General features: G+C 35.8%; 1 pseudogene; it reads left to right on the top strand.

Annotated features, from left to right (window-relative positions):
- The first annotated feature begins 1,921 nt into the window (after positions 1–1,921).
- On the top strand, positions 1,922–2,522 carry LOC131556875 (NADH-ubiquinone oxidoreductase chain 2-like; annotated as a pseudogene).
- The last annotated feature ends 8,640 nt before the right edge of the window (positions 2,523–11,162 follow it).

Here is an 11,162-nt window from a genome sequence, read left to right as displayed (position 1 = left end):
TGTCTTGACCTGCTGGACACTGTCACAGATATCTTTTCTTTAAAAATCCTTTTCTTAGGACTTTTCCTCCTGAGAAGCTGGGAGGCCTCAGGAACAAAATGTAAACATTGATTATCTGCTGCTGTGGAATGCAACAGGTGCATCTGTGGTTGGCCCATGTTGGTTGTTTCTAATTAATGGCCAATCTTAGCCCAGCTGGCTCGGACTCTCTTTCCGAGACAGAAGCTTTTGTTATCATTCTTTGCTATTCTATTCTTAGCTTAGCTAGCCTTCTGATGAAACCTTTTCTTCTATTCTTTTAGTATAGTTTTAATGTAATATATATCATAAAATAATAAATCAAGCCTTCTGAAGCATGGAGTCAGATCCTCGTCTCTTCCCTCATCCAAAAACCACTGTGAACACCATCACAGGACACACTCTTCCTGATACACCCCAGAATACTCATGGAACTGAGAGAGCAGTCATAATTGCTCTCATCTTACCAATTTTGCTCTTTTTTTTGTCCCCCTTTGTAGTGTCCAAACCATAAATCGATTCCACTTATTCTGTAATGTAACTTGTAATCATGATACAGAGGAGAAGCAAAATGTACCTTGCAAATCAATTGTCAGCCCAAGTTGAAGTGGAAAGGCAGATCCCCAAAATGTGCTTGGGTCCTTGACCTGCTTTGATTGATAGATATGCATGACTGATGCAGTGGCAGGCTTAGCAAACCACAAAGCAGTTTTATTTGACCAGGGAATTGTCTGGGTCTGAGAGTGCTGCTTATGTGGGGTGTGTCTGTGAATAAATATTTTTCAAGTTTGTATGTTAGTGGTGCCTTTCCAGCTGAGCTGAGTCTCTTGCCAGGAGCAGAGCCTGATATGTGTGTGCTGAGCAGAATGTTGAAGGGGGTGTCTCCTGGGTGTATGGAGGGCTCATGGAAATTCACTTGAACTCATAACCTGACATTTTACATATGTAAAAATAAACAAAAAATGCAGCCATGTTTGAAAGATAGTGCTGTGCTTATGTTTGCTAAAAAAATGAGGTAGCTCCTACTCTCTCTATTACAATGAGGCTTTTTTAGATTTTGGGTTTTTCAAGGAGTTTCATCAGGCTCCATTTTCTGTCCATGAGGCTGGAGAAATTTAACAGGACACAGTTTGAGCATTGTGTTTGGAAAGAGTGGATTTCTCCCAGTAGTGGATCCTATAGCATTATCCTAGCTAATCCCCCCAAAATCCCTTTCCTCTTGTACATGCTGCATGGTGGTATTTCAGGCTTATCCTGTACCATTAAAGTGATTAGGGCACCTGCTTTTGAAAAGTAGTGTTCAGATGCTGCAGTAACCCAAGAGGAAAGAGTGAGTCAAACTGAGGGGAGAAACCAAACCATTCCTTATCACAGCATTTAAAATATAGCAGTTGAGTTCTTAAAATATTTAAGATTTTAGATAGCTGTTGCACCTCAGCTATGAAATACTGCTCCTTGACTGAAGTGTGATAACCATGTGAGAACTCTGTTAAATTAATGTAGGGCTGGCAAGTTTTGTACAAGGGTATTTTTATCTTCTATAAGATATGTTAGCAGTGCTTGCTGTTGGTTATTATCTTCTGTCTTAGGGTAAATCTTTTAGATATGCACTTATGATTTAGCTGAGGGGAGGTTTTACTGAAGTGCATTTTTATTTCAGTAAATTAATGCTTGCTCAGCTTAATTCTTTCTCTCCTTCATTGTATGTGTGCCATGTACTTAAGAGGCTAATACTTTAATACCTCGTATTTTACAGATATTTTGATGATGTTTCTAAGTTGTTACCATTTGAAATACCTTAGTGATACTTAATATTAATGCTATTTGAATGAAAATATACAGGTAAGGGTAAGTCCATGACAGAGAGGTCATTGCAGCTCTTTTCTGACCGTTCTGAACCTCACTCTCACTAAACCTTATGCTCTTAACTATCCTAGCTATCCTCCCAGCAGCCCTGGGAGGATGAATGGGTCTCAACCAAACACAAATCTGAAAAATTCTAGCCTTTTCTTGCATCTCCCACCTAGGCTGAATAGCAATCATTATCATCTACAACCCTAAACTCACCCTCCTCAACTTCTACCTGTACGCTGTAATAACTGCAACCATTTTCCTCACCCTAAACACAATTAAAGTCTTAAAGCTATCTACCCTAATAACTATGAACCAAAATTCCATCCTTAAACCTTAAACACAATGCTACTCCTAACCCTGCTCTCCCTTACAGGACTCCCTCCTCTGACAGGATTCCTGCCCAAATGACTTGTCATTCAAGAACTAGCTAAGCAAGACATAGCCCCAGCAGCCACACTTATCTCCCTCCTCTCCCTGCTAAGCCCATTTTTCAACCTTCGTCTCACATACTGCACAATAATTACACTCCCCCCACAAACCACATAAAACATTGACGTACTAGCAAACCAACCAGCATTACAATTGCTATCTGAACCACCATGTCCATCATCCTCCTCCCTATCTCCCCTATAATCCTTATCATTGTCTAAGAAATTTAGGATTACCTAAACCAAACTTCTTCAAAGCCTTAAACGAGAGTTAAACCCTCTTAGTTTCTGCTAAAGTCCGCAGGCCATTACCCTGCATCCCCTAAATGCAACTCAGGAGTTTTAATTAAGCTAGGACCTTCCCATTTACTAGACAGATGGGCTTTGATCCCATGATACTATAGTTAACAGCTATATGCCCTTACCAACAGGCCTCTGCCTAAGGCTCTGGTACATAACCGATGCACATCAATGAGCTTGCAACTCACCATGAACTTCACTACAGAGCTGATAAGAAGAGGAATTGAACCTCTGTAGAAAGGACTACAGCCTCTTACACACTCAGCCATCTTACCTGTGACAGTCATTAACTGATGATTATTCCCAACTAATCACAAAGATATTGGGAGCCTATACCTAAAAGGTGAGGTTATGTAGAGTAGTGGGATTGGGAGGAGTTTTATGATGGTGGATGGGAGGAAGCCAGTGGTGAGAGGAGAGCCTTGGAGTACTTCTGGGATTTAGAAGTTGAATGGTACTAGTCCTAGTTTTATTGCGATTGCTGAAGTGGGGATCAGGCAGGATGTTGGGTGGGTAAGTTGGGTGATGAACGTTTTCCCCAGGATCTGGATAAGTATATTTTCTCCATGCTGACTGTGATTAGTGCCCTCATTGGTAGAAATTCCATCTGTAGCTCAAAATTCTGCACTAGCCAGCATCTCTGTGTGGAAATGTTGTGCTAATGTTGGCTGTCATGTCTCTACCTTTTGCACCTCTTCCAATATTCTTACCTTTTCTGATTACCTTCTGCTGTCTCCACAGCCTGTTTGGATTTTTCCTGGGCTACCTTTTACCCTGCTACTGCCTCTCAGACCTGCCTGTGCTTTGCTCACATATCACTTTATTTTCTCAGTATTAGCATCATTTGGAAACTCCAATGCTATCTACAGTTACAGTCTTAAAATGGTCAGTCTATCAGGATGAGGGATAAAGATTGCTTTAGAAAAGCTGTGACCTTTATAATGATAAATATGTAGTCCTATCACATAAATATAAAGCATCACAATAAATATAAAGCATTGTCCTAGTAGAACAATTCATGCTGTATGAAGAGTACTCTTATTCCTTGTCTGCCATTTCTATGTGTGCAGGACCTTTATTTAAGAATTAAATGGAAATAAACAGAAGCGTGAAGGCTGAATGAGACAGATTAATGCAATTTAAGATATGCAATTAAAACACCACAGACAGGAAATTTATTTCTATTAAAATAATTTTAGAAAGCGTTTTTATATATTAAAGAGATAATTTGTATTTTTATGGCTTGATTAATACACTGTGATGAAATTCTAAAGCTGCAGAGCATTAATTGCCAGAGAACTAAGACTGAAGCCTAATATTTTAATTCTAATGGGTTCAGAGCATTTTAATGGTCTTCACTTCTGCATATTTCTGTGTGTTTTAAGCCACAGAAAAATTGTTTGATATTAAGAAAGATAAATTGTTATAAATTTCATCAGGTTCCGTGAATAGGGCACTGGACTGTGACTTAGAATGTCTGGAGTCCAATTTTTGCCCAATTTTACTATTTTCTAATATGATTTACACCAATTTCACACTCATTATATTAATTTTATTTTGAGTCTTTTCTGTAATTTCAGTGGGCTCCACAGTCGTTGTACTGTCAACCAGTCTATAACATTTCAGCCACTTTGGGGTCCAGATCTTGGCATTATTTTAGAAATATGAGGAAAAAAAAAGTAAAAATATGAATTTGTATCTAAATATGATACTGATATCACTATGTACTCCTGATACTTTTCTTTAGCTCCAAATTTTATGTCCTTAAAATTTACCCTGTGCTGTTAAAAATTTTGCAGACATCACGAGTAAGACGGAAATATCCTGCATATGCAATTTTGGTTTTTGAGAGTGCAATTTAAACTTTCTCTAAGATTAATTAAAAAAAAAAAGAATCACTGAACCATAAACATTATATTTCCTGGAAGTTGGATGTGTACCGCAACATACTGTCCATGACTAAAAATGGCAATTTTATGCTGTGGAAAACCAGTCACCCCAACATTCCTACTGCTTTGTGCTTTGAAGGTAACCCAATGATCAGATTGCAATTAATGTCTTTTCTGAGATCTACACACTAAAGATAGAGGTGCTTCATAGTAAAGAAAACAGAATTCTAAGTGTGTGATGAAGGAATTGTGGGGTGAAATCTAACCAGGAACATTTTAATAGTGGATAGACAAGATTGTAACATTTTTTAATCCTGATTTTAAAAACTAAGTAACCAAGCTGATTATATCTTCTTTTGTGCTCAAAGAAACATCACTTTATGATCCCTTGCTTTTGAAATGAAGTATTAAAAAGGTTTCTAGTGCACTTAAAATACAGGAAACTTTACGAGCAGGAATTTGTTTATTTTTCTCCAGTATATATGCCATGCAAAGTTATCAGCTTCCAGGTGGAATGATCGGAATTCATTCTCCTTTTGTGTGGTTTCAACCCAAATTTGTCAAGTGGAACCTTTGGGGTATTATGGAATAGTGTAATGGTGTTTTCTTTCTACTTCATAAGCTTTATCTTCCTGCCTCAACCATCCCACTTGCAGCAAAAATTTTCGGGGGAAAAGATATGGGTTTTTTTAATGTTATTTTTCCTCTTAGTAAAAGTGGGATGTGTTAAGGTTTGGGGGTGGTTTGGCAGGTTTTTTTTTTTTTTGGAAAAGAAAAATAGCATTTTAAACAGGCTACATGTCCCTGAGATGCTTTTATTAGTAGTAGTTCACTTTAAATTTGTAAACAGGAAGCTGCAGCAGCACCCATTTGTCTTTTTCTTTTAATAAATCAGGCTTTCCAAGCTTTGTTTTTACTGCTTAAAAGTGTGGAAGTGTTTAATGTTCACTTAAAACTTGCTTCAGGCAGTGTCTGAGTTTATCTGCTCATGTAAAGAACAACAGAGTATTTCAAACAAGCAGTGTGGCTGTAGTGCTCAATACAGAAATGTTTCAGCTACAAGTATCTCTATCTATATATCTTCAGTTTCCCCTGGAGCTTCCATTACATAAGCAATGTTTGGGATTAATTTAGATGGAATAATAATAATAAAAAAGTGTAGTTTATATTTTTGATCAAACCCAGTTATATTTGATCCTTAAAGGTTTAATTAACTATTGAAATTAAAAACAAATTGTGGTAAGATTTTCTCAACAGCCACTTGATGACATAAGTCTGTTCTTTGGCATTATTTGGAAATATTTTATAACTGAATTACTCTGAAATATTTTCCCTTCTCTTACTCCTCAAAATTTTACCAGAAAAAGAGCATTCAGGTTAATGAGAAATATTTCAATTGGTTGCCAGTCTCTTCTTTTCACAGATGTGCTCAAATTATGAAAATGGTTTACTAAGAGGGTTTATCTGGAACTGCTATCAGTTTGATGAAGGCTGAACAGAATACAGCTGCAGGCATAAACACTCAATTACCTGAGCAGCCTTCTCCAACATTATTTTCAATTTGAGCTAGAAACCCTGTCCCTGTTAACTCATAACCCATCACCCAGTCTCTTTAGTTATACAGACCTGAGGGTAGAAACCAAATCTCTGCTGAAAGGTTAAAGAAAATACAAAAATATTCTTTTTGACTAGTGTGTAGTCCAGGAAAATTTTCTCACTCTGCTGGGACTTCATTGCTATGAACCTTTTGACCAAATTTATCAGGCTGATGGAGATTTGGTAAAGCTTTAGAGAGTACCATTAAATTCCATGTCTGTTGAAATTAAAATTACTTTCTTTTCTTGCACAGAAAGTGAATGCAAAGTTGATAATAAAAGTGCCTTCTATTAAAGAAGATTGCTTATGTCAAAAATGTGCACGTTAATCTGTCTGCCTTTGAGCTCATTAGGTTTTATCAAACTTGAATATGTTGGAAGCTAAGGAAAAAATGAATTTTAAAATGAAGCCTAACACTGAGATAATGTACAAAAAAAAGGCAGCCAAGATGAATCTGTAAAAAAGTTGTGTGTTCCAGAACCAAATAAGAAATGGCTTAAGGTTAGAAAATTATTTTAAGGAGAATGATTAAATGTTTAAGATAGTGATATTTGAAATTAACTTCAGTGATTTCACATGATTGAAATCTGCTACCTCTTTTGTGCTTCCTCATAGGTTGGGGGACAGAATTGGAAGCAAAGGAAAGAATAAATCCAATCAGGAATAACTTCTCGGTGTAGCTGGGTTCCCTTGCTGTTCTGGCTCATATCATGTGCAAAGCCCCATCCAACCTGGCCTTGAACATTTCCAGGGATGAGAAAGCTGAAACTTCTCTTGGCCACCTGTTCCAGCGCCTCACCAACCTCACAGGAAATAATTTATTCATAATATCTAATGTAAACCTACTCTCTTTGAATCCATTCCTTCTTGTCCTGTCACTACATGTCCCTATAAAAAGCTCCTCTCTGTCGTCCTTGGCCCTTGTTTCTCAGATAAAGGAATAACTAATGGATATTTTCCTTGCTGTTCTAACAATTTTGGTGTGGATTTTCCTGAAAAAAAACCCTCTGTGACTATTGCTGCTACATCCCACTTCCCCAAAAAAAGGTTTTGAAGAAAAATTATATTTGAAGAAAAATTATATTGTTTAAACTTGTTTTACCTAGGAACTAAACAATGAAAGGAACAGATATAAGCAACCTGACTTCTTTGCCCATTATGCCATGAAGAATATAAAGTTTCATCTATTAAAATTGAAATAATATATGATTGTTGTCCCATCTCTCTCTGTGTATGTACACGTAGTATACATTCTAAAACAAAGCAAAAATCCCTTATCCAGAATCTTCTTAGAAAATAAAAGAGGTAGGAAAAAAAAAATGAGTAAAACAAGGATGAGTTCAGACTTATTTTGAAATTTATTCTCCTTCATCAGTTGTAAAATACTTTTGCATAGGTCGAGCATACACACACAAAATAACAAGTAGTTTTTTTTATGAAACTTTTGATTGCTCAAGCAAAGACAATGTGAATGGGAGACTTAAAGCCATATTTCATTTGCTGGCAGAATTCACTCGTGTTTTAGAACACTATCACTTGTGTTAAAAATCAATGTTTTACGTCTTCAGTATTGCAGAAGGTGGGAAATTGCTCTTAATTTCAGAGCCTCATTTGCTGAGTTTAGGTTTGTGCTGGATGCTACTGTTCTTGGAAACTGGTTTTCATGTTGCACTCATGTTCACCTTATGGGTATCTTGTTTTTTATCCCAGATGGTTTAACAACATTTCTTTAAACGGGCAATCATCTAAGTGTGTTTCAGGAGACTTTGTGCAACTTTTAAAATTTCATTTTAAAAACCTCATAAATCTGTGTTATAAGAGATGTAAAGTCCCACAGTTGTGTCATTTATTCACAGTGGAATATATATTTTAATTCACCTGTGAGAGCTGAAATGTAGCCATGACATGCAGTGGAAAATGTCTGTGGACTGGCAGAGTGGGATTGAGGAGATCCGTGAGATAATAAGATCCTGAAGGAGCTTTTGACAGAGAGAAAGAGGCATATGACAATTAAGAAACATACACTTTGCGTTCCAAAAAGGCTTGGATATCATCTGTAACATGCTTCATATTTCTCTGAGAAGCCACTTGATTCTATGCTTTGTTTATTTATTGTTATAGTAATTAATATTTATACACAGCATGGGTGAAACAAGCAATCTTTTTTGATTCTTCTGATATGGGATTGATTTCCCCCTAAAATGGAATTGAAGCAATAAAGGGAAAATCTTATATTTCTGGCAGGTCTGCTAAATCCTCAGAATGCTATAGATGTGTATGACCTTGATAAAAATAGTAAGTGTATATATAGTTTTTATCACTTAAGTCCTTTGAGCATCTCCCAGGGATAAGAAACATTTGTCACATTTTTGAAGGGGTTTTCATTGACAAAGGCTTCAATCATGCAGAAAGCTGTTTTCAGATTTCCATAAAACAAAGAGGACACCATTTACATGATAAACTGCTCCCAGACAACAATCTTAGCTGACTACCCAAGTGCTACCCTGTGATTCTGTTGTCACTGATTTGTCCTTCACTTTTCAGCAGAATGAAAATGAAGGATTTGCAACTAATTGTGCCATGAAAACAGAGCTAATAGCTAATTTGTTCATACTAGAAAAGGGAAAAAAAAAGCAACAAAAAAAAAAAAAAAAAAAAAACAAACCCAAAAAGAAGATTCTAAGCCATTAGGGTTGAGTGTAAATCATATAATATGCAAACAACAAAGCATTATTAATGGCTGTACTGCTATACAAAGAGTATGAGAGTAAAATTTTGTAGTAAAATTACTTCTTGAAAGGTCTAATGTATTTTTTGAAAGCATGAAGCCATGTATTTCTAAATGTCACTGAAAATTATGTGTCTTCCAACAAAAGCTATGAATCTCTGTTATTTTTTATCAGTGCTGATCAAGAGGAAGAAATAAATTTTATATATATAAAAATATATCCTAAACTCCTGGTATTACCAAATTTTATTGCCATAAAGATATCTAGTTTCTCGTATTTTTTTGTTTTTGGTTATTTTTAATTTCTAATTTATTTTTAAGTTTTAATCTATCAAAATGCAAAGAAGAAGGGAATGAATACTTTAACAATTGTCACACTAAACTACTAATCTGCTCTGAGTACTCTGTTTTATCTATTCCCACCCAGACTGACAGTTCAGAATATAACATTTCTTACCAAAGGACAAAACCTGACCTCAACAGAGAGTTCAAGAATTCTCTTCTTTAAGATGTCCTTCTTTTTCCCTTTTTTTTTTTTTCCCCAAAACCCTTTTGGAATAAGATTAAAGGAGGTGTGACACCAATGTAGATACTTTTAGCTATTTTGGTCTCTGTGAAATATATTCCCTGTAAGCAAATATCATCACTAATGTTATCTGTGCCTTTTGTTGTGTGATTATCTGCTCTTGTACTTTCATCTTCCACATTTTTATTTTTCAGACCACTTCTTGTTGTGATTTTTTATGTTAAAAAAACCCAAACCATTTCCTGCATTCTTAACTACCACAGTTTTCGTCTTTTGCAGTTTCTGTTATTGTAACATTAGGACAATAGGTTTGAAGATGAGGAAATACTGCTTTTAACTTTGAGATAATCAGCGTAATTAAGGTCTGTATAGTCTTGGTTTAAAATTAGATTTGGATTTGGTTGCTGACTAAAATATTTTGAAACAGATTGACATTTTATTCCTGTCTGAAAAAAAAATAAAAAAGGTAGAAAAGGAATATAATGGAAGTGGGAGAACTAAAATAACAAAAAAAAAAAATGTAATTTTATAACTTTGAAATCCAAACAACTGTTTTCAAGTCATCTGCTAATATCCCAGTCTATCTCACCGCGCAACTAGTACAACCTAACTGTCTTCAGGAATACAGACCTTGAGAAATAGTAATTGCAAGAGAAGCAGGATGAAGCCATAATTGATATTTTACTCTTTTTCTATATTGAAGATTATTTTGCGATTTTTTTTCTATCAAATTTGCAAAACTTAAGAAGACAATAGTCCCTTTAGACTTTCAAATGAAACAAACACAAATCCAAATAGAAAAATAAGAAGGGTAGAGATTCAGGATTGGTTATTTAATGTCAGCACTTCTATAGAGATATGAACATGGACCTTGAGTTGCCTTAATTAGCAGCAAAACTGCCCCATTCATTTGCTGAAATTATTCCATCACTGTATCTCTAGATGATGGGATTAGGGAAGGTGTATTTCCTGACTCTGTGACTGTTAATTTTTTTTTTCATGTTTTTTTGGGGGGGAGGTGTTGGTTTTTCTTGATTTGGTTTGAGTTTTTTGAGGGGGAGTGGGGCACAAAGGCATGGAAACAAGACCCTACTTCCTTCTGCTTCCTCTTACCATTATGACAATTTCAAAGGAGAGGAAACATTTTAGGAGTCAGGAGAAATTTTCACTATGTGACCAATAGGACTGCAGTTTGATTGTGTGCTTGACCAGGGCTGTGAGATGCATAACGAGAGTTGAACACTTCCAGAATCTGGAATTTCTTTTCTTTCTTTCTTTTCTTTCTCTTTTCCTTGTAGGACCTAGGGGACTGGAAAAAATTCTACTCTGATGTTTCCAAATTTATTGACATGATTTTGATTAGGCTCTTTTACTTAATTTTCTTTCTTATTTCAATTTGGTGACACCACATTACGAATGCTTTTTTATTATTTAAACGATCATGCTCCATTTTCCTCTGTCTATCACTCCTTATGCTGTTGTCCTGCATACCAACACGATGGTGAGGCCATCAGATTTGCTCTACATTAAAAAGCACAAGGAATTAGAAAACTGAAAGTCTTGATTATAGTTCTGCCATACATAAGAAGTTTTATATGTGTGAAAATTTCTGGCATACTTTACTCAGATCTATTTGGAAATGGATAACTAGCATTGAAAGTAAGAATATGCTGCAGTATAGGTGTAAAATAAGGAGGTTTAGGAGATTAAAAGAATTAAGAGAAAGCAGAGACTTCTAAGGAAATAGAATACTCATGTTGTATGGATTTTTGTCATTTGCAGTAATCTGGGCTGGTGATTCTCAGAATGTCCTCCGTAGTAGA

This window comes from Ammospiza caudacuta, chromosome 4 (genome assembly GCF_027887145.1).
Source record: "Ammospiza caudacuta isolate bAmmCau1 chromosome 4, bAmmCau1.pri, whole genome shotgun sequence".
Lineage (NCBI taxonomy): Eukaryota > Metazoa > Chordata > Aves > Passeriformes > Passerellidae > Ammospiza > Ammospiza caudacuta.
The sequence above is the reverse complement of the archived record's forward strand: the minus strand, read 5'-3'. Positions and strand labels throughout refer to the sequence as shown.